Source organism: Diabrotica virgifera, chromosome 7 (assembly GCF_917563875.1).
Source record: "Diabrotica virgifera virgifera chromosome 7, PGI_DIABVI_V3a".
In the NCBI taxonomy this organism is placed as follows: domain Eukaryota; kingdom Metazoa; phylum Arthropoda; class Insecta; order Coleoptera; family Chrysomelidae; genus Diabrotica; species Diabrotica virgifera.
In genome coordinates this window covers 85955802-85981035 of record NC_065449.1, presented here as the reverse complement: position 1 = coordinate 85981035, position 25234 = coordinate 85955802, and positions in this window count along the sequence as shown.

Below are 25234 nucleotides of genomic sequence, written 5' to 3'. Positions count from 1 at the left end.
GGTTAGTACCTCTCGGTTCTTCCCCATTCTTCTAAAGACCTCCTCATTTGTGACCCGATCAGTCCATGGGATTTTAAGAATTCTCCGATATAGCCACATCTCAAATGCTTCCAATTTTAGGCACATATTTTCGTTCAAGGTCCAGGACTCAACACCATAAAAATGGACAGAGAAGACGTAGCATCTCAGCATTCTTACTTTTATACCAAGAGAAAGTTTGTGGCTCTTAAAAAGGCTCGCATACGGTTGAAGGTTGATCTAGCTTTTCCGATGCGCGCTCTTATCTCTTGGTTGTTGGTCCATTCTTCATTTATTATGGTGCCGAGGTAGTTGTAGTGGCTCACTCTTTCTACAGGGGTTTGGTTGATGTAGAGTTAGTTGACCTTCTGTTATCTTTTTCTTGCTAATGATCATAAGCTTTGTCTTCTTTGCGTTTATATTGAGTCCATAGTCCATATTGTTAACTGTAATACGTGATTTTGTTCATGAGGACTTGTAGGTCTTCTAGGTTGTCTGCAAATATTATGGTGTCTTCTGCATACCTGATGTTATTTAGCCGGTACCCGTTTAGTAGAATACCTTTTTCAGTTTCCTGCAAAGCTTCGATGAATGATATCTTTTCAGAGTAAAGATTGAAAATTAGGGGGGACAAAACGCAGCCCTGCCTCACTCCACGCATGATTTTCACATATTCGGTGTGTTCACCGTCAACTCTGAGGTTTTCAGTCTGATTCCAGTAAAGGTTTCTAATTATTTTCAGATCTGGTTGTTAATTCCGGCTTCTTTTAGTATTTGCATCATCTTGGCGTACTGTACTCGATCAAACGCATTCTCGTAATCAACCAGACATGCGTATACGTCGCAATTGACGTCTCTGCATCTCTGGAATAAGACTTGTATTGAAAACAAAGCCTCTCTCGTACCAATAGCATTTATGAACCCGAACTGGTTGGGCGAAATTTGACTTTCACATAGCTTGTAAATTCTCGTATGGATTAGCTTTAGGGACAATTTTAGGGGATGACTCATCATGCTTATCGTACGGTATTCTTCGCAATTTTTGGCTCCTGGTTTTTTTTTGGAAGTGCAATAAATTCAAGACTTCAGCCATTCTGTTGGTATTTCTCCAGAGTTGTATAATGTTGTTGAATATCTTTGTGATTATTGTTATTGATTCGTTGTCCGTCAGTTTGAGTATATTATCGGGACCTGCTGCTAGAACTATTTTATAAATTTATAAAATATATAGTCACACAATATATAATATTGTAAGGAAACATGTTCTTGTAAGGAGAATAGAATAGAAATAGAAGAGAAAAGGTAAAAAAGACCTGGGGGAGACACTTAGGCAAGACACGTCGCTGAAGTGAGATTAATAATAATGTTATGACCTAAAAACGAACTAATGGAAAAATGCAATTAGGAACCGGATCTTCTTCTTCTTCTTCTACGGCACTACAGCTCAAATTGAGCCTTGGCCTTCTTTATTTTTTGCCTCCACCCTTGCTTGTCTGTGACTGCTCTTCTCCATACACGGACTCCTAAAAGGGCTTGTGCGTCGCTGTTTACTGTGTCTTCCCAGCGCTTTCTTGGCTTTCCAACCGGTCTCTTTCCCTACATTCTAGCATTCAGTGTTTTTTTTGGTAGCCTATCCTCTCCCATTCTTATCACATGTCCAGTCCATTGCAATCTTTGTATTCTAATGAAGTCTGACAGGGGTGCTTCCTTATAAAGTTGATAAAGCTCGTTGTTGTATCGACTTCTGAAGATTCCGTTTTCCCTCACAGGTCCTAGTATTCTCCTCAGTACTTTCCTTTCGAATGTGTCGAGTTTGTTTTTGGACGTTTCTTTCAGGACCCAGGCTTCACTGCCATAGCATGTTATTGGCCGAATTAAGGTTTTATAGATTCTCATCTTTGTATTTCGGTGGACACTTTTAGAAGCGGATCTTGTATAAGGTTAAAGGCAAAGAGAACGATCATGATAATATATTCCGTCATCGTAAATAAGAAGTGGCGGTTTCCCGTAAAATGTTCGCCAGAAGACAGCTTTTGCACGTTTGAATTTTTATATATCGAACCCTCTTATAAATTTTACAATTAGTAAGGGAAATAAACAGTTTTCTAGAGATAATTTTTATTTGTATATTTATAAAACTACAATACTTGATCATGAGAAAGTACATCAGTATTCTTTATTTTTTACAGTAAATTTTATGTATTAATATATACGTACACGTCACACTAAAGGAACCTTCATGTATATATTTTTACCGCAATGGTTATGACTAGTATATGTACACATTTGTATATACAGAGTGTAACAAAAAAAAATTAAAAATACTAAACACACTGTATACACAATAATGATATTTATTAGTGTTTAATATAGGGGAAGTATAATTATTATTTATATGTATACATCTACTTTTTGTCTAAGGCATACACAGTACAGTAGGTAAAGGAAATACCATAATATATTCAATATATATCTTATATGTATATATTGGGGATGATTATTGATTTGAATTTATTTTTAAATATTTTATAGGACGTCTTGTTTGCTTTTACATAATTCATATTATCATGATTTGCAACTACACACCTGACAAGGTCATGTTTTGGACTCTTCATCAAGCCTTTTTAGTTGATTGTTTAACTAAACTCTTAATTTTTTCCTGTTTCTAGATTTGACCATCAATCCTCTAAGTTCAAACTTCCAAATGCCCTCAATTATCTTTTCCACACATATGAGTTTTTGTGACTTGATAAATCTAATGCGTCTTCTTCATTGAATTTCCCTTATTTCGTGATACATACATTTTCTAAATTTACCTTGCTTTATTTTATTGGGTTGCTACTCTTCGAATTATCTTTGTTTTTTTGTTTTTGATCCTTTGGATACTCACATTTTGTAAATTTTCAGCGTTGTGGTTTTAACAAGTTTCTTATCTTTAAATCCATCGTTGTAAGTACTTTCAGTAAGTTCTGTTTCCTGACAGACTGCGTTCGTTAATATGATTATTCCATTAACTGAAACAATGGCCACTTTAATTCCATTATATTTATTTAATGTATTATCGATTATTGATGAATATACCAGTATATTAATAATTAATTAGTAATATTAATTATTTGTAAATATACACGGTATATTTATCTATCAACGGTATTATTTATATTATTTTAAAGTGCGCATGCGCCACTTGTCGTGGACTAATCCCTCACTGTCTCCGCGAACACAATTATTGTTTGTATATCAAATATATTACATATTAACGTCAAATATGTCATATGTGTATCATATGTTTAACGCATAGAGTTATATATTAGCATAGAGAGAGTGTCATTCAGAGCGAAGTGACGACACCATCTTTTTTATTTGGATTAGTGCTGTTTCACTCTTACGCATAGTAAAGCTGCTACAGTTGTCCTCCTCTTACGTGCCTATATTCACACTGAATGTCATCATAGATTTTCGATACAATGTGTTAGAAAGGATGCCGCAAACCAGTCCATGAGATCTTGTCGTCAGGAAGCGCGGAAGGTAGGCTCCCTCTATGTTAATATATACCTCTATGGTTTAACGTCAAATTGTGGTCGCCAAAAATGGCAGTCGACTGCGCTAGGTGTCGCGTCAGTCATGTACGGAACAAATACAAGCGGCAAATTATTTAGTAATAAATGTATTTCCTTTATCTGATCTGTGCATACGACAATATCAGTTTCTGATAAATATATACCTTATTAGGATAGACGAAAAAATAATGTATAAATATTAAAATATTAATAAATAAATTTAAATATCAAATAATACCTTAAATTTAATTTAAAAAATGAGATCGAATACTATTGCACACATTCGTATTCGCAAATACAAAATAAATATTACAGTCTTTCAATTAAAAAAGTCTTTTATGTTACGAAACAGTTCAGTATTCCTTAAAATATAAATATAGTATTAGAGGCAAGTACGCTTATTTTGCAGTTACTCGAGCGTTATGGGGACCTATTGGGTTGTTGTCCTAAAACCAAAAAAAGTTAAGTTAGGTTTTCCATTTTAGTGGGGACTTTCCATTTTTTAATTTAATTTTCCATTTACAACAACTGTATTTTCCGATTATAGCGCCATCTATCCAAATTCGAAAAAAATTGCTCGAATAAAAGTTACTTAGTTTTACCATTGATTATAAAGCACCCACTAGATAGCTCACCTCTTGGTAACCGAAAGACGTATCAACAACTAGATGGCGCTACTCGAAAACCGTATCGAGATTCGAGATTTCTTATTCTCTCTCTGACTTGCGAGGAGGTAGGAGTAGTGTCAGGGCCGAACTTACCCTATAGGTGTATTATCTGTGACAAGTGTTGTGACAAGTTATAGCGGAATTTAAAAAAAGGACTCACATTTTAGATAAAATGGCCTCTGTAACGCATAAGTGTGTTTACGCGGGATGTTTTGAAAGAAACGGTGGAACAAATAATAGTATATCTTTCTTTAAATTTCCCCTGAAAGACGTAGAGCGCACAAAAATTTGGCAAAAAACTGCGGAAATATTGATATTATATTGATGGATATCAGTGACCTGAAACAGAGGGTAATTTGCCAGCATCATTTTGCAGTGGAACATATTTACCAAAGTGGCCAAAGAAAGTTATTAAGGAAAAATGGTGTTCCTCTAAAATTTGCACAGTTAGCAACTGATTTAGGTGAGTACTCAACTTTGGAAATATTTTTATGTTTGCCTAATGCGCTTTGTCAATGAGAATAATACTATTAAAATATATTTTATATAATATCAGTTGATATTGAGTGATTTATATATTTTTTTTACAATTATATCAAAAGAGATTTTTTTAAATATGAATGCGTTGTTAGTATCACTCCAGAAATAACGGAGATGCTTGTTTTGCTTTAATTAAAATTACACATACATTTCAATAATTACCTATTTTAGGTGATACCCCACCAGTATTATGCTCTACATACGTTTACTGCGGTACGAAACGTAAAAGATCTACAAGTGGCGATTGTATGGTTAGGTCAACTCCATCGCCTAAGAGATCAAGTAGTAGTCTCAGTGATATTTCCAGTTTTAATATTAATTTGCCCACAAAACTTGAAACTGAATTGACGGAGAAGGTAAAAAAATTGGAGTATCAAGTAAATGCTTTAAAGAAGAAGTGCGTCAGAAGAACAGTCAGCGTTATAGAAGAACAACAAAAATCAGAAAATCGGTAACCAAATTCATGATACAGGTACTGTTAGAAAATAAAAGCAAATACGTGCACACTTTTGTTAATATGCAGTTTTCACACAAAACTCGTTCACAATGGAGTCACAATGAAAAGGATTTAGCTCTGGCCATTTATTATAAGTCTCCTGGTTGTTAAAAATTTTTAATTAGATCTCTTAACTTTATATTACCTTCAGTAAAAACAATTCAAACTTGGTTGCGTGTCATTAAACACTTCCTTAATTGACAAGTTGAAGAAAAAAGCAGAGACAATGGATGAGTGGGAAAAAATTTGTGTGTTAATGTTTGATGAAATTTCTTTGAAAAAACAATTGGAGTACAATAAATTAGATAACATTATAGAAGGGTTTCAAGATTAAGGTGCTTTAAGAAGAACAAACAAACCTGCCAACACAGGCCTGGTTTTCATGATGCGCGGCTTGCTACATAAGGCTACGCGGCTTGCTACAGGTGGTCCAATACATAGCGACAACTTAAAAACATTGTAGTTGAAGTTGTTTCAAAATTACAAAATATTGGGTATACACCAAAAGTGTTGTGTGATCAAGCATCTAATAATAGAGCTTTATTTAAGCTGTTAGGCGCATGTAAGGATCAGCCTGCAATAGAAATAGGACATCAGAGGATTTTCACTGTGTTCGATACACCCCACTTATTAAAAAGTCTAAGAAATAATTTTCTTAACAAAAAGTTGACGGTTTTTGCAGATTCTAAACAAATATCGTGGCAAGATATTGAATACACATACAATATCGATAGAACCAGTGTGAGAGCACGATGCATGGTGAAAATAACAAACGTTCATATAAACCCTAATAATTTTCAAAAAATGCGTGTAAAATTAGCAGCACAAATTTTTTCCAACTCAATTGCCTCAGCAATATCTGTAGGGCAGTTACACACCAAAACGGCTTCTCTTACTGCCGAATTTTTGAAAATTATAAATAATATTTTTGATGGTCTTAACAGCAAATATTGTAGTGATAGTAATCCAAACAGAAAGCCAATGTCAACTTTCATCAAGTCAACTGAAAACTTAAAAGCAGGTTTACAATATTTTTAAAAAATTAAAAGTTTTTTAAAATCAGAAAGAGAGAAATAATATTCACTGTCTACACGGCTTTCAGTGGACCATTTTGTCAGTTTTATGTTTGTGGGAGGAACTTCAAAAATATAATGTGTCATATCTTTCAACATCTTTTCTGAACCAAGATCCTCTAGAAAATTTTGTCTCTATTGTGCGCAATAGAGTTAGTCTAGTGCGTTCATAAAAATAACATGTGCTTTTACTTAATAACAGGCGGTAGCTGGTTTGTCTTTAGTTTCATGCGTGGAAGAGAATGATGCTAGATCAAAAGTATGTGTTTTATCTCGTCAGGTATTAATGACGCACGGGTAAATAATCGTGGACTCAACTGTATGTTAAACTACACTATTAGCTTTAGTTTCTATATACAGTAGATATTAACAAGTATTTTATAATATCAGGAAAACAATATGAGTATATCTTAAAACCTTGGAATCATATGGAAAACTTTTTTATTCAGTTTAGGGAAAAATGTATTATTGATAAAAACTTGCATGTCCTAAAACTAAAAATGAAAGAATCAGATGTCAAATATTATGAGTCGTATACCAAGTTTGTTAAAAAATATTAATTCTTCTCAAGAGTAATATACCTTCATTTTTAAAACACTTTCATATAAATATGAACGTGGTTTTTAATTGTTCTCGACTTTTAATAATAAAATGTTTCGATATTGTCAATAATGAAAGTACTTCTTGAGAACAAGAAATAATAAATATCTTTTTTTCCTAAAATTTTAATTTTACAATCTTCGTTTGAAAAGAATTAACAATCAAATATTCTTATTTACTTTGTTTTGAAATATGATCTAATTAGTGATGTTTTAAACTTTCTAATCCTGTCCGTTTATCAGCTTTTACCTATTGTTCCTAGGCAGATGGCCCTCAACTATTTATATGTTGGAAATTCCCTGTCATTTTATCAAGATATATGTATACCAAATTTCATGCCAATTCAATGGATTCTTTAAAATTCGGAGGTTTTGCAATATTTTACAAAGAGTGAATGAGTTAGATCTGGAAAGAAATTCTGTATATCAACTTCAAATAGTTTATTTCGCATTAGTTCTGAAAATATCATTCTTTTACAAATTGCAAAAAATAATTTACATGTGAATTATCACTGCTAATTTTATTATTTATTTTCTATTTTGTTGTTTTTTTGTAGTGTATTAATAATTAAATAATTTTTAAGAAACCTCTTCACTATTTTTATTAATCAATTTTTAGCGTTTTATCAGAAGTAAAATCGGAATTCCAAAATAGAGATTACAATGGCGTTAAAATTATTTGTGAAAATGCTGAATACTACCCTTATATCGTTGTCTATTACGCCAGCCAAGCAACTCAAATTTATTTTTCAATCTTGGCAAAAATTTCAATAAATGTCGCCACCGTCCAGCCAGTTAGTACTTAGACTTGAGGGGCAAAGAGGTGTAAGTGGGCGGAGTTTAACACTGAATTCGGTTTTACCTTAAGGTGAGGTATCTATGTAGTTATTAATCAATGGTTTTACGTAAGGAATCCAAATCTGCAATAAAAAGGGGCTTCTATTTAAGATTTTAAAGTAAACCCCACCTCACCTCCGTGGGGGGTCGTGTTTGGTGTCTTTCGATAGATTTTTCAAAAATAATAAATACGTTTATTTTGCATCTGGTGTTCATTTCGCGAAATATCGCGGGGTTCCTATTTAAAATTTTAAATTTACTCCCTCCCCCCCACTCCGTAAGGGGTCGTGTTTGGTATCATTTGATAGATTTTTGAAAAATATTGAACAACTATTTTTTAGTTTTTCGATCTGACGTTTATTTCGCGAATTATTCGTTTTTTCTTTTGTAAAACTTTGTGACTCGCCCATTTTATTACGCCCTACTCAAATCGTCAGATTTTTGAAATATACACTGGCCTGCATGTAATTGACTTAGCTTATCTTAATCTGATGATTTCGGGTTTTTCTAAGGATGGATTTTTCGGACCCCCCTCAACGAACTCCAATATATTAAGGGCGAATATATGGTAAGGGTACATTTACAGGGTACAATGTTTCTTCCCATGTGATTTCTGATGCGCTCGAGTAACTGCAAAAATTCCCGATTGGGCTCTCCTACCAATAGTAATACTACCTGACACGGCGAATTTCTTACCGTCTTAGAATTAAATAATTTGTCCAAGTTCTATAACTAAAAATTAACAGAAAATAAAAAGAAAATACTCAAAAATATTATGTGAGAAAACAAATTGAATTGATAAAGAATATTTTGTTTTTTTTTGCGGTGGTATAGTATAGTAGAAACGGAAACGGTTAGAAAGCGCAACAAAGTGGCGGTATCAATATTTGATATAAATGTTTAAGAAATTCGAGTAGCCGCTTTAAAGTCAAGCAGTTGCCGATATTTTATAATTCCATTAACAATAATTGTAAATTAGTCATTTTAGAACCCACAGTAAACACTTGCATCTACAGTTAAAATAATTAGACGATAATTATTAAGCAAGAGAAATTAAACTTTTGTTCTGCTTTTAAGGACAGAAGTTCATTAGCGGAACCGAATTCAAAATTATTTTGCACATACTATTTGAAACATTATTTGATTAAAACATCTCATTTTTGTTGGTAAAAAAAATATTAATTTATCTAGACCAAATTACGGTTCTGATAATATTCAAGAAGACTTTGTATTCACACAATGTTGCCAAATTGATTTTTTTTATATTCGGTTTAAATTTTCTAACCGATTTCCGAGACTACTATAACATGAAAAGTCCAAGTTAATTCCGTAAACGTCCAACGATTGGCCTTGCGATTTTTTTACCGTCATTACAAAAGCCAAACGCACGAAAAATTGTAAACGCTTCAAATCAAATGGTAGGTCTGTTGGAATCATCGGTATACGCGGGATCCTCCCCTTTGTATATTCCCTTGATGATCGTTGCTTCAATGGCATTATTCATTATCGTTTTCACAATCAGTCTTGTTTCATTGCACAGTCGAGGTTGATTAATTTTACGTAGCATAATGGCAACTGATCCTACTTTTAATTGTAAAGTGTGAGGTGGGAGTCCAAGCACTGCCAATTAATTCAAAAACTCTGTAGGATATTTGACTACGTCACACTGTGGTTCCAAATGCCCAAAACGTAATCATGAACCTTTAAGAGCCCGTTCACATGACAATCGCTTAACGCGCGTTTTGCTAACGCGCGATTACAAACTACATACATTTTAGTTGAGACCGTTCACGTGCTAACGCGCGTTTTAAGTCATTAAAACGCGCGTTGGCATGTGAACGGTCACAAGTAAAATGTATGTAGTTGTAATCGTCCGTTATCAAAACGCGCGTTAAGCGCCTCTCATGTGAACGGGCTCTCAGAGCACATACTGTTCATAATTACTTTCGTACTTAAGGGTTTGCATCACTGATTAAAAATCTGACATTATTTTCTTTGGCAAAGAAAATGGCGGATTCAATGTGACGGAAAGAAATTGAAAATATCAATCAAGACGCAATGTATTTCCAAATTTGGTAATTTAAGGTCGCTAATTACAAATCTGACAGTATTTTTTTGAAAAATAAATTGGCTCATCCAATATTGCGGAAAGAAATTCGAAAATTTTATTTTATTTTAAACGCATATATTTTTTTAAATTTTATATTATAAGGGACTTTTGAAATTGCTGATTTCGAATTCAACTTAGTGTTGAAGTACAATATTCAGAACCTATTACATACTTATATACAACCGTTAATACATACTCAACAACCGCCAGAATCATCTAATACGCGTCATTTCATACTTATGTATTCAGACGCCTGACAGCAATGTAAAGGCAGGTAAACCAATGTGATTCTGTACCTTCTTCTTATACACTTTGATATTAATAAACGGTTAATCGCAGAATTATGTACTTTTTGAATGTATTTTTACAAAATGTTATTATTTCAAGTATATTTTTACTCTTTATTCATTATCAAATTTTCCTCATTTATTGTTATCAAATCTTAAGTCCACTTGTATCTTACATTAATACATACTTGAAAAAGAAGAACCTGCTTTACAGTGATAAAATTGATAAACCACAAAACGTTTTACAGCGTTTTCAATATGCGCGTTCTTTTTCACTTTCAATACCAGCCAAAATAACGTCTTACGTGGCTCACTTGTATCTGAGCTATGAATAAGAATACATCCGGTCTGATTCTTATACCTGCGTATTACAACTCTACGACAGTATGAGAAAACAACTGGAAACAGGAAAATCCCTAAATAGGGACTTATGGCCACGTTTTCAGCATTTGGAACCGCTGTGTGTCATTCTGATTTATGACTGTGTCAACTGATTTGAACGAAAACACCTTTCCTGAAAAAGAAATTCTGACTGATCACATTAGGATCATCTACTTCTGTATTTCTTGAGCCAATATTGTTCGTCCACTCAGTCAATTATCGTTATTGAACTGTTGCACCGTATTTAACTAATAAAAGTTAACGGAGGTATTTAATAGAATATTTTTACAAAACGATTCAGTGAAAAACAGTTCCTAGTTTTGAATTTGGAGAGATACGTTTAAAATTTATTCGAAACTTCGAAATTCGATCCGTAAAACACCAGGTACACATAATAAAAATATCAGATACTTAATAACTAATGAAGATCATGTGCAATATTATACATTTCTATCATCAATAAAAAAATGACTGATTTAACTCTAATAACTCGAATAAATTTGTATGTTTTTAAATAAAAATGACTAGCTTAAAAAATTAAAATTTAAGATTGGAGTACATGTTCCTTTCAAAGCCATCATTATAATACAGACAAATGGTAAATATAGCTCTTATACGTGTCGGTTATCATTAAAGTGAAATAATGTGAACAAGGATAAAAAGAAAAAATAAATTACACTTGCTAGCAAAAAATCGACTCACTTGATGAATTATACACGTTAGATGTCTCGAATTTCCTAAACCTGTTGTCCGATTTGAGTGATTTTTTTAGTATGTATGTTATAGCCTTATTCTTCAACAATATCGCTGTAATAATAATGTTGCTATGCAGGTAAATGTCATTTTATACCGAATGTAACAATCATACTGTGTTTTTTTTCCTTAAAGTTCGGAACACCCTGTGGAATATTCTAGCATATATAAAATATTCAAATTAAAACTCAATGAAAGCCTTAGGCTTTATTAACATTTTCATTTTTGATTCATTTGCTTATGTTGGATAATTAAAGAGTTAGGTACGTTAACAACTAGCCATGTTTTTCATCAATAAATTCTCATTATCTGCTTAGTTTCATAAACAAGCCTAAAGTAGCCATGAGAAATTAACAACTTAATGGATGTCAAATTGTTAACAGTCAAAAAGTGTCTGGTTTGTTGGGAAAATTAGTAGATTCATTATGTAAAGTTTCAATTAAGACCGTATTTTGTTTGCTTGGAGGAAATGGAACGCGCTACAAGGAATTTGACCCACGATGAGTGTGTTCAAGCAGTGGTCTTACATAGCGAAGGATGTAGCTACCATGCTATCGGCTGCTTATATTAGTAACAACTTTTTTCTAATGCACAATAATGCAAAACCTCGCGTTCACGAACTGTAACCGAATATTTACAACAGGTAAATCTTCGGACTTTGAGTTGGCCATTGCATAGTCCAGATTTTAACCGGATCGAACATTTGTGGGACATAATTGGTGGAAGACTACGACAGCGTTTGTCACCTCCTAGAACCTTACAAGGGATAGAAACAGTAGCTCTCGAGATTTGGAATGGTATTGATCAAGACCAAATAGCATACCTCAATCGTAATATAAAAGTACATATCTCGTTTATTATCGAACATAAGCGAATGAATAAAAAAACAGAATGTTAAGAAAGCCTAAGGCTACAATTGAGTTTTAATTTAAATATTTTATATATGCTAGCCATGGCAACGTGGCATTGGAACGCAAATAAAGTGTTTAAATTTACTCCTGCATTTTCCCCGAATATCGCGTGGTGTAGTGAAATTTAAATACAAAGCAAGTGCGAAACGTAAATTATAAAAGTGAAGACGTTCTATTGGGACAAAAAAAGTGGAAATAGACAAACATAAACAGAACAGCGTTTTTTATAAGGTAACGATTGTGGGTGATAAATAATAAACATTGGAATACTACAAAAAGCTAAGCGGTCAAGCAGATAAGAAAACCAGTATAACAGAGGCGAAGTTCTGCTTGAATTTTAAGCAGTGTTGCCGGATTTAAAATAAAAAGAACAATCTACAGTAAATAAAAATAAGAATACTTCCGAAAAATACGAATATTTTTGGTGCGTGGATAAGTGGACACACCGCCGCGTGGTTGAAACGGGTGTGGCTCATTTTACGCTACGTAACAAAATAGTAAAATTCTAATCTCTGAGATTGGATAAAAGCAAAGTCTTACGAACCGTCGAAGTGAGAAAGATTCTAACGCTAGCCTAGAGATTTAGAAAAATAATCCATAGTCGAAAAAAAGATGGAGGAAATGATGAAAAAGATGAGTGAAAAATTAGATTGTATGGATAATAGAGGCATAAGAATAGAACAAAAACTAAATGAAGTGCAAAATGATTTACAGCTCATGAAACTGGAAATCGCAGAATTAAAAGCTGAAAATATAGCATTAAAATCAGAAAATAAAGTACACGAAAAAAGAATAGAAGATCTAGAAAGAGAGGTAAGAAAGAAAAATATTATAGTATACGGTATAACAGAGAAAGAAGGTGAACAAGAAAATGATATGATAAAAAGTATACAAAATATGGCAATTAAAATCCAAGTTCCAGTAAATGAACACACAGATATAATAGACATAAAACGCGTTGGTATACAAAGAGATCCCCTAAGACAGTTACCGAGACCTATACTACTGGAACTTAAAAGCGGTTCCAAAAGAACTGAAATATTGAACCAATCGAAAAGATTAAAAGGAACAGACATTTACCTAAGTGAAGATTATTCCAAGGAGATACAAGACCAGAGAAAAATACTGAAACAACACTTAAAGGAAGCAAGAGAAAGGGGTCAGAAGGCATCGCTAAATTATAATAAGCTAAAAATAAACGACAAAACATATACTGTGGAAAGCTTAGGATACAAGAGGACACAAAGCGAAATGATGAATACTAAAACACCTCAAGGAAAACCCAGAGGAAGAACATATACGGAAAGATCACCAGGAGATGACGAAAATGAATCAGAAAATATGGCGAAAATAACCAAGACTGCACATAATTCCGGCACAAAGCCAAAAAACTGAGATTGTATGTAAAAGTAGCACATAGTAAAGAGCAAACGACTAGTATCACTAAAACATACCGGCAAACGAATATGGAAAACGCGTTTATAGAATGTAAAGAGAATGTAAAGAAAATGAATGAAAACCTGAAAACGAAACTAGCACGGAAAAAGAACAACGAATCAAACATAAGAAAAAGAGATAGAAATAGAAAAACCAAGAAGAAAAATAGAGTAAAAGTAGGAACCTGGAACGTTCAAACATTATTGAGACCAGGAAAAATGGAAGAGGTAGCAAGAGAAATGCAAAGATACAGAATAGACATACTAGCACTACAAGAAGTACGATGGAAGGGAGAAGGAAATATCAAAAAGAAAAACTACACAATATACTACTCGGGAGAAAACAAGCAAGGAAAAAACGGTACAGCATGCATGGTTAACAGTAAGATTAGGGACAAAGTTATAGAATTTAAAGCGATAAATGGACGAATGTCGTATATAAAAGTAGAAAACAAACAAGCCAATAGGACAATCATAAACATATATGCACCCACAGAAAATGCACCAGAAAATGATAAAATTGAATTGTATGAACAACTGGAAGAATTATATGAAAGATTACCCAGAAATGATATAGTACTAATGGTTGGTGACTTCAATGCAAAAGTAGGCAAAGAAAACCAGTATAAGGAAGTAGCAGGGAAAGAAACTATTCATGACGAGACAAACGATAACGGAAGAAAATTATGCCAACTAGCAGCAATAACAAACAGTTACATTATAAGTACAAACCTCATGCACAGAAGAGAGCATAAAGTAACATGGTTGATACCTGGCACAACAGATGGCAATCAGATAGATCACATACTAATATCCAAAAAATGGAAAGCAATAATGCACGATGTCAGATCATATAGAGGAGCAAACGCGGACACAGACCATTTTCTAGTAATAGGAGAAATCAAAATGAAGATAATTAAAGCAGAGAGAACAAGACAAAACAAAAGAAGATGGAATCTGGAGAAGTTAAAAGTACAGGAACTAAGAGAACAATATGAGACAACCCTAAAGGAAAACCTAACACAAGCAAATAACACAGAGGACATATGGAAAAATATAAAAGAATCCATTTTGAATTCAGCTGAAGAGGTGCTAGGACAGAGGGAAATAAAAAGAAGGAAAGAGTGGTTTGATGCAGAATGCGAAAACAAAATCAAACAGAAAAACCAAGCAAGAGATAAATGGATATCAACTAAAGAAGTGCATCATCGAAACGAATATAAAGAAAAAAAGAAAGCAGCCGATAATTGTTGCAAGAACAAAAAAACTGTGGATCGAAGAGCTGTTAAAGGAACTAGAAATGAATAGTAAAGACAGCGCCAAACTATTTGGATACCTAAAAGCTCAACAAAGAAAAGGCAGACCAGTAGTTAAAATTGACAATAGATCATGGGAAACACACTTCACAGAACTATATAGATGCAAAGAAAGCCCGGAAGAGGAGGTAGGCGCAATGGAAGACATTAGAGATAATGAAATAGGGATGCCAACACATGATGAATATTTAGCCATCATTCAAAAAATGAAACAGAAAGGAACACCAGGCCCAGATGAAATTCCCAATGAGCTAATTAAAAACAGAGGGGAAAAGTTATTAACAAGCATCTATAACCTAATAGTTAGAATATGGGAAGCAGAAAAAATGCCCGAGGATTGGAAAGAAGGCAGAATTATACCAATATTTAAGAAAGGAGAAGTAACAAACTGTAACAATTATAGAGCAATATCTCTACTGAGTACAACATATAAAATTCTAACAGCCCTCATCAAACAAAAACTTAATCAATTCACAGAGAAAAAAATTGGGGACTACCAGCAAGGATTCAGACAAGGCAGATCCACTACAGATGCGATCCACATAGTTACACAAACAATCGAAAAATGCCACGAACACAACATAGAACTCCACATCCTCTTCGTAGACTTTAGACAAGCCTTTGACTGTATTGGAAGAAATAAATTATTTAATGAAATGAAAAATCAAGATATACCAGCAAAATTAATCAGATTAACAAAAATGACCATGGATGGAGCTCGAGCCAAAGTAACAACAGAAGAAGGTAGCACAAAATCAATTGCAATAGAAACAGGAGTGCGACAAGGCGACTCCCTGTCAACCACATTATTCAACATAGCAGTAGAAGGAACAGTCAAGGCCAGCAAAATTAAAGGAACTATAGCCCACTCCTCAACACAAATAGTTGCATATGCAGATGATTTAGTTCTTATGGGAAGAGACAAGGAAATATTAAAAGAAGCAGTAACAATCCTGGCAAAAGAAGCACGGAAAAGAGGTCTAGAAATTAACGAAGGAAAAACAAAATATCTACTCTTCTCCAGAAGAGAAGATAACAGGATGAGAGAAATCAAAATAGAAAACTACACTTTTGAAAGAGTCCAACAATTTAAATATTTGGGAGTAATAGTGAATGGCCAAAACAAGAGAAGTGAAGAAGTAACGGAACGAATACTAACAGGCAACAAAACATACTGGAGATATCATAGGCTTATGAAGGACAAGAACTTATCCAGAAATACAAAACTGAAAATATACAGAGTTGCAATCAGACCAGTAGTTACGTACGCAGCTGAGACAATGTGCCTCACGGAAAAAGATGAAGAAAAATTGAGAATATTTGAAAGGAAAATCCTCAGACGCGTTATGGGCCCGATAAGAATGGACAACGGAGAAATGAGAAGAAGAATGAACCATGAACTAAGAGACATAATGAAGGGAGAAGATATAGTTAGATTTATTAAATCACAGAGGCTGAGATGGCTGGGACACATAGAAAGAAGGAAAAACGACCGACTGATTAAGAAGATCACCAAATGGAAACCGACAACTGAAAGACCAAGAGGAAGACCCAGAGAGAGATGGGAGGACCAGGTCATGAGAGATATCAAAATTCTGGAAGTGAGAAACTGGAGGGAACTATGCACATATCGAAATGAGTGGAAGAAAATAGTAACGAAAGCCAAGTCATACAACAAACTTTGACAACATACAAGTGGAATGCGGAGTGATTCACCGCAATAAGCGAATCTGAGAGCTCTAAGTAAGAGCGGCAAACATTCCACCTGGAATGAAAAGCCCTGATGATGATGATGATATATGCTAGCTAGAATATTCCACGGGGTGTTTCAAATATTAAGGAAAAAACACAGTATGATTGTTACACCCGGTATAAAATGACATTTACCTGTCTAGCAACAATATTATTACATCGATTTTCTTAATAAGGCTACAACATACTAAAAAATCACTCAAATCGGACAACAGGTTTAGGAAATTCGAGACAACGTGTATAATTCATCGAGTGAGTCGATTTTTTGCTCGCAAGTGTATATTTAGAAAAAATGTACACTACTTTGCATAATAGTAGAATCTCTAAGTACGACGACGTAATAATTACAAAAACAATCAATGTTAGAAAGTAATTTAAAAAAATAAAATTGTCTTATATTCTGTCCAAAATACAATTATTTGAAAAAAATGTTTTCTTGTTCTTCAAGACCTATGTAACTCCTTAAAAGCACAAAGATCAATCGAATTTTACATTGGAAACTGTACAGGTGCATTTAAGTCAAAGTGAACACGAACGAACAAACGAACGAACGAAGGAACGAATTCGTAGGTGTTCGCTTGGTTATTCGTTCGCTACAAAGTAGGACCATTTACATTGAAGCGAACGTTCGCATTCGTTGATGATCCGTCCGCAATGTCGGATACAGATGAATATATAGAAGAAAAAGAGAGTGTGGTGTTCGAGTTTGTTACAAAAGAGGAAAAAAGGAAGAGGCGATGCCTTGTTAAGTGATTTAATCATTGACAATTTAGGCCAAGTTACAAATTTCTGTAGAATATCTATGGAACATTTTGAAATTTTGTTGAATTTGATTGGACGTAACATTTCTAAAAATGATACAAATTTCAAAAAAGCAATTACTGCTAAAGAAAGAATGCTGCTAATCCTCCACTTTCTTGCAACGGGTGGCTCCTATGCAAGTCTTAAGTACTTGTTCAAAATTTCAACTTCGGCAATATGTAATAATGTACCTCATTAGTCTTTCTGGGTTGAAATTGATCGAATAAAAACATTAGGCTTTTAAAAGTAAACCACTTAGAATTATAAATTGTGTCAGTACCACTACCTGACGTTTTTGAAGAGCTCTCTTTTTGTCTTTCTCGTCTAAATGATGCCAGAAGCGAATTTATTTTTTTTTTAGTTTAGATACATCACAACCCGTTTCTGTAGAAATGTTATTCCAAGCATCAGTTTTTCCGTTTATTATTTTATAAACCTTCGATTTCGGGTTCCATAAGCATTCTTCATTTATATATGACTCAATTAATTGAAGTATCTTTTCATTGGTCCATTCCATATTGCAAAATTATGTTTTCATGACTACGCAATAAACAACCCTCTCAAACTAATTTTTGTAAATAAATTAAATCAGTACTTCTCAACGAATTCGTTCGCTACCGTCTATCCACTGTCCACATTGAACTATTTACTTTGATGATTCGCTAACTTACCGACATCGGTTGGAACATGTGCGAATGCGAACGAATTCGTTCGGTCGTGCTCGATTCGCTGTAGTAATACAATATTGTTAACGAACGAATTTCGAGCACCTTAAGACTCGAGCACCTTAAGACTAAAACTGAGGCGCTCAAAGCAACAGTGGCCTAACCCCAAAAACGAAGTTTTGAGATAAATACAATTTTTGCATTCGTATTTCCATTACGCTTATGGGATGGCGCTACAAATTATGTAGCGCGATTTAGCCAAACATAGAGGTAGGTTGTTTAGACCCTTGTTAATCCGAAGATTTAATGTTGCTGCTTTTATTGATATATTAATCTATAGCCCAATAAATGACCGTTTTGGAGTGTAATTTTCAGGGGCAACTCCGAATTGCATGAAAATCTGGATTTAGGTTTACTTACCCTCCACTTCAAAGTTGAATTTGTGCCGTTGGTTGCTTTTACTTGGGGGTGACAGTCACCCCTTCTCGGGGGGTGAAAAACGCGTGTTTAAAATAAGCCCGGAAATAGATAAATTGACAGATTTAAGCAACTTTCGTTCTATAAAGTATTTTAATTAAGTCAATACTTTTCGAGTTATTCGCGATTGAAAATGTTGATTTTTCGACAAAAAACTACGTTTGCAGACCGTTTTTCGCAAATAACCCAAAAAGTAAATATTTTATCGAAAAAAATATTCTTAGCAAAAGTGTAGCATATAAAAAACGAAAAAAATGGTATATCAATAAAGTCTATAAATTGAGTAAAAGCAAAGTTGTAGCTCATGAAAAATACGTTCTTATTCGTCTAATTCCAAATCGAATAATTCAACCAAAAAATCACCAGAAAATTAAGCACTTTTCGGGAAAAGCTTATTAACATTTTTAAAGTATCTAAAAAAAGCTTTATACTTGTTTTTAACAAAAGTCTCTAGTATCAAAAATAAACGAGTTACACTGAAAAAAAGTTGGCCCCTTTTTTGGTAAAAAAAAAATCGTGAAAACCTCCCTCTATTTAGCACACTAAATAAAATTAATCGTTGCCGCTTTATCATTTATTTTAACTGAATGTGTATTGTTTATATGATCTGTAAGTTTGGTTGGTTTGAAGTGCTTATTTCTGAAAAAATTTGGTTTTATTAAAAAAAAAATTCTAAAATTTTTTGAAAAATTTCCTCTTTTCAAAATAACTTAAAAAGTATTAGTGATAAGAAAAATCTTAAAGAGTAAAAAAATATAGGTTTTGCCATTATAAATATGCTAGTTTCATTTTGTTTCTCCGTAAGACAAAAATTGGTTAAGATATGACTCTTCAAAAGGTGCATACACTCGTGATTAGTGACCCGTTCAAGCTTTTTTCCATTATAACCTTTTCAAAAATAAGCACTGTAAACCGGTGAGACTGACAAATCATATAAAAAATAGATAAGTAAGTAAATTGTTTGTAAAGCGGTAGCAATTAATTTCATTTGGGGAGCTAAACACGGAGATTTTCATGATTTTTTTCCAAAAAAAAAAGAGGGCCAACTTTATTTTGAGCGTAACTCGCTTATTTTTAATGCTAGAAACTTTTATAAACAATTAGTATAAATCTTTTTATAAACACTTTAAAAAAGGTTGAATCTGTTTTTCCCGAAAAGTGCTTAATTTTTCGGAAATATTCGATTTGGAATTAGACGAATAAGAACGATTTTTCATGAGCTACAACTTTGTTTTTACTCGATTGATAGACTTTACTGATACACCATTTTTTTCGTTTCTTTCTAAGCTACACTTTTGCTAAGGATATTTTTTCGATTAAGTATTTACCTTTTGAGTTATTTGCGAAAAACCGTCTGAAAACATAGTTTTTTTGTCGAAAAATAAACATTTTTAATCGCTGATAACTCGAAAAGTATTAAGTTACGTAAAAAACTCTATGAAACAAAAGTTGCTTAAAATCAGTCAAATTATTCATTTCTGGTCTTATCTTGAACGTATGTTTTTTCACCCCCGAGAAGGGGTGACTGTCACCCCCTAAGTAAAAGCAACCAACAGCACAATTTCAACTTTGAAGTGGAAAGAAAGTAGAACCTAAATAGAAATTTTCATGCAATTCAGAGTTGCCTCTGAAAATTACACGGTATCGCCGTATTTCCCGTTCATTTACTGGGCTACTAGAAATGCACAATTTGTGGCTTAGGCCACTGTTGCTCTGAGCGTCGCAACTGTACTTTTCTCTCAACAAAAAAATTGGTATAAAAAACCTCTAGAAAAAATTGAAAAATATAAAAGGCCTTTAAACATTTATTCTCTTCGAGAGTGTGAATTAAGGAATTACCTTATCTATTTTTACGTCACTTCTTGAATAACCAACACATACTACAGTACAAGTAATTTGGCACTCTTTGGTTTTCAGTGAACACTAAGTAATATTTAAAATGTTCTAAAAATACTGTTAATGGTAACTATTATGTAGTACGTCGTCTTCTAGATGAAGTCCATGTACATTATTAATATACATTGCGCGCCAAAATTAACGCATAATTTTAAAAATCCTGGTAAATCAAATAATTTTAATATTTTGATTTTTGTGATAATTTATTTTTGTTGCCTCCGGTATATTGTAACATTTATCGAAAGATCGGTAAAAAACGCTGATGTTGTTATCATTTATTACAAACAAATTAAAAACATGCTACATAGTTATACTTAATTTTAATTTCGAATTTAGTTGGGTTGGAATACGTTGTGCTGAATGTAGTCCAGGGCGCATCTGTTTTGAGAATGACGTTGAGAGGTGACTCAAATTTTTTTGCAGAAATTGCTTGAAAATAAATCAAATAATAATATTTGAGTTATCCTCCCTCTCAAAAAGGTCTAATACATTAACTTTTTGACAAATTTACTTAGGACCTTCATATTTCACCCAGAAAAACTTTATGATACAGTAAAACATACTGTAAATTTCAATAAGATCGGTTTAATAGATTTTGCAAAATAAATTTTGAAATCCAGGTTTCGCAAAAAAATTAATTTTTTCAAAATGTTACAGGACTGAAAATAAAGCAGATAACAAGTTGAATTTTTTTTTGCTTATAGAAGTGTACTGTACCTTTCATTAACAATTTGCAAAATTAAAATCGATTAATTATCACGGCGTCAGGAAATTTTTTAAAAAAACAATAATTTTTGGTGCTACGCGCAGGACAGCGGTGTTCGATTCACACAAGTTTATTTCCACCAAAATTTCTTCCAATCTTTATCTAATATATTATTTTCTTACTCTCTATTTTGTTTTATTTTAATATTTTAATTCCACAAAAATCAAACTAATTTTATTATTGTTTGTGAAATATTGTTTAAACAATTGCATACCTATGTTTAAAAATAATAAACTTTTATTTTTTAAGTTAAAATATATGAACAAAGAAAATTTTTGCTAATAAAAGTGTTATTTCAAAGGATAGAGTATGTGTTTTTATTTTGCAATAAACAAATTTATTTATTTATATCGAAATGTAATAAAAATCAAAATGTATCAAAGGTCATTGAAATGCCCAATCAGAGCAAACTATCCGCTGTCCTGCGCGTAGCACCAATAATTAATGTTTATTTAAAAAAAATCCTGACGCCGTGGTGTTAATCGATTTTAATTTTGCAAAATTGCAAATGAAAGGTACAGTACACTTCTATATGCAAAAAAAATTTCAACTTGCTATCTGCTTTATTTTCAGTCCTGTAACATTTTGAAAAAATGAATTTTTTTTACGAAATTTACAATATTGTTTTACTGTATCATAAAGTTTTTCTGCGTGAAATATGAAGGTCCTAAGTTTAGCATAAATGGTTGAAAAACGTAAAATGCGAATACTTGTTTTTGTATGTTTTTTTCGCAATTATTGCTATTTTGCAACAAGGGTGACTATTTTTTAAATTCTTAACCAATTCTATGTTGTAGGAAATTTAATTACGCAACTTTTATGTCAGTACAACTTTTCTCGGAAATTAATACTTTTAAAGTTATAATCAAAAAACGAAGAAAAAAATCGAATTTTTCCTTAATTTTTTGACATTTTGATTATTTAAACATTGTTCCGGACCTTTTTGAGAGGGAGGATAACTCAAATATTATTATTTGATTTATTTTCAAGCAATTTCGGCAAAAAAAATTGAGTCACCTCTCAACGTCCAAATGTATTAATATTTTTACAGATGCGCCCTGGTCTAATGTTCAACGTTAGTTTATTAAGAGTTTTTCCTTTGAAAGGAACCACCTTCAGCAAGAAAATCGAAATTTGTCAAAAAGTTAATGTATTAGACCTTTTTGAGGGGGAGGATAACTCAAATATTATTATTTGATTTATTTTCAAGCAATTTCGGCAAAAAAATTTGAGTCACCTCTCAACGTCCAAGTGTATTAATATTTTTACAGATGCGCCCTGGTCTAATGTTCAACGTTAGTTTATTAAGAGTTTTTCCTTTGAAAGGAACCACCTTCAGCAAGAAAATCGAAATTTGTCAAAAAGTTAATGTATTAGACCTTTTTGAGGGGGAGGATAACTCAAATATTATTATTTGATTTATTTTCAAGCAATTTCGGCAAAAAAATTTGAGTCACCTCTCAACGTCCAAGTGTATTAATATTTTTACAGATGCGCCCTGGTCTAATGTTCAACGTTAGTTTATTAAGAGTTTTTCCTTTGAAAGGAACCACCTTCAGCAAGAAAATCGAAATTTGTCAAAAAGTTAATGTATTAGACCTTTTTGAGGGGGAGGATAACTCAAATATTATTATTTGATTTATTTTCAAGCAATTTCGGCAAAAAAATTTGAGTCACCTCTCAACGTCCAAGTGTATTAATATTTTTACAGATGCGCCCTGGTCTAATGTTCAACGTTAGTTTATTAAGAGTTTTTCCTTTGAAAGGAACCACCTTCAGCAAGAAAATCGAAATTTGTCAAAAAGTTAATGTATTAGACCTTTTTGAGGGGGAGGATAACTCAAATATTATTATTTGATTTATTTTCAAGCAATTTCGGCAAAAAAATTTGAGTCACCTCTCAACGTCCAAGTGTATTAATATTTTTACAGATGCGCCCTGGTCTAATGTTCAACGTTAGTTTATTAAGAGTTTTTCCTTTGAAAGGAACCACCTTCAGCAAGAAAATCGAAATTTGTCAAAAAGTTAATGTATTAGACCTTTTTGAGGGGGAGGATAACTCAAATATTATTATTTGATTTATTTTCAAGCAATTTCGGCAAAAAAATTTGAGTCACCTCTCAACGTCTAAGTGTATTAATATTTTTACAGATGCGCCCTGGTCTAATGTTCAACGTTAGTTTATTAAGAGTTTTTCCTTTGAAAGGAACCACCTTCAGCAAGAAAATCGAAATTTGTCAAAAAGTTAATGTATTAGAATCGTTACTCTTCGCGAAGAAGGATACCGTCAAGTTGAACTCGCTGAACGGTTTAGTATCACTCAGTCAACCATTTCAAGAGTCTTAACACGTTTTACTGTTACCGGAAGTAACTCAAGAAAACCGTCTCAAGGCCGTAGAAGACTTACAACTCCTAACCAAGACCGGTTTTTGACACTTCGTACAATGACAGAATAATTTGTTACCAATACGGCTCTACAAAATGAATTTTTGGATCGTTATAACTTTAAAATCAGCCAAAATACGATAAGGAGAAGACTTGCGACCTGGAAGGGCGCCCACTGGCCCATTATTGACCAGAGATCATAGAAAGCAAAGATTGAATTTTGCTCTTGAACATGTTGTTTGGAATCATGACGATTGGGGAAGAATACTGTTCACCCATGAATCCAGGTATGTACTGTCTTTTTTCCGATGGCAGGCGGAACAGAGTGTACAGAAGGCCTGGGAATGCTACGCATAGTGTAACACTGTAGGCATTGTACTGTATGGGAGCGGCTCGGTAATAGTGTGGGGTGGGATTAATTTGGAGACTCGTACTGAATTAGTTAGAATGTATCACGTCACGGGTAGCTTACATCACACAGGGACACTAAAGACATTTTAGAAGAGCATATCGTGCCACTTGTATGATTTATTGGGGATAATTTAACGGTAATTCTCAGTATGATTGATCGTTGTCAAGCAATAATAAATGCTATAGAAGGCAATACTCGCTACTCGTTTAATTTTCATGAACTTTCAAAATTTTCAATTCCGTCATTTATTTATGGTAGTTGTATCATACATTTTTTGTAAAAAATAGAGAAAAGTTTTTAATTTCAGATGTTCTAAAAGCAACCTTAAAGAACAATAGAACAAACAATTTTTTTTCATTACGACTGAAATTATAATTTTAAAATTATGCGTTAATTTTGGCGCGCAGTGTATATATGTATATATAAGTTTAATGTACTTTAATGTACTAACAGATATACATCTTGCAAGAGAGCAAATGTCAATTTTTGACTATCTACCACGGTTTATGGACCGAGAGTTGGTAAATAATGTTTTATGAAATTATGTATTATATACTCACGGACAAAAATATTGCATGTGCATGTGGAATGAAATTTTTTGTGCGGTTATCCTTAGCTCCCCTGTATCATAATAATAGGATTTCTTTTCCGAATGTAATGTTTTAAAGTACATATCATATAAATGCTATAATCGGATTTAAATCTGATCCGGGCTTTATGCTGGCCAGTATAATTTTTAAATTGAATATCATCAAGGTAAGTCTTCACTATGCTAGCGACATGAAGGCGTGCATTAAAACCAATATGTCATCTCCAATATGGCTTTCAAATGGCAAAACATGATCTTAAATGTTTTCAATGTACCGGGTGTCCCAATAAGAATGGCCCTCGGCCATATCTCAGGAACCGTTTATAGTACAGCTTTGAGAAAAAAATATTTATAACAAAAGTTGCATCAGGAAAAGCCTGGAAATTATTTTCATAATTGTAGGTTCACCGCTAGAGGGCGTAATTGAATATCAAAAATTTAAAAATCAAAATTTTACAAAATTTGCCTAACGAAAGGGCACTGGAAATCCGATCATCGTATTCTGC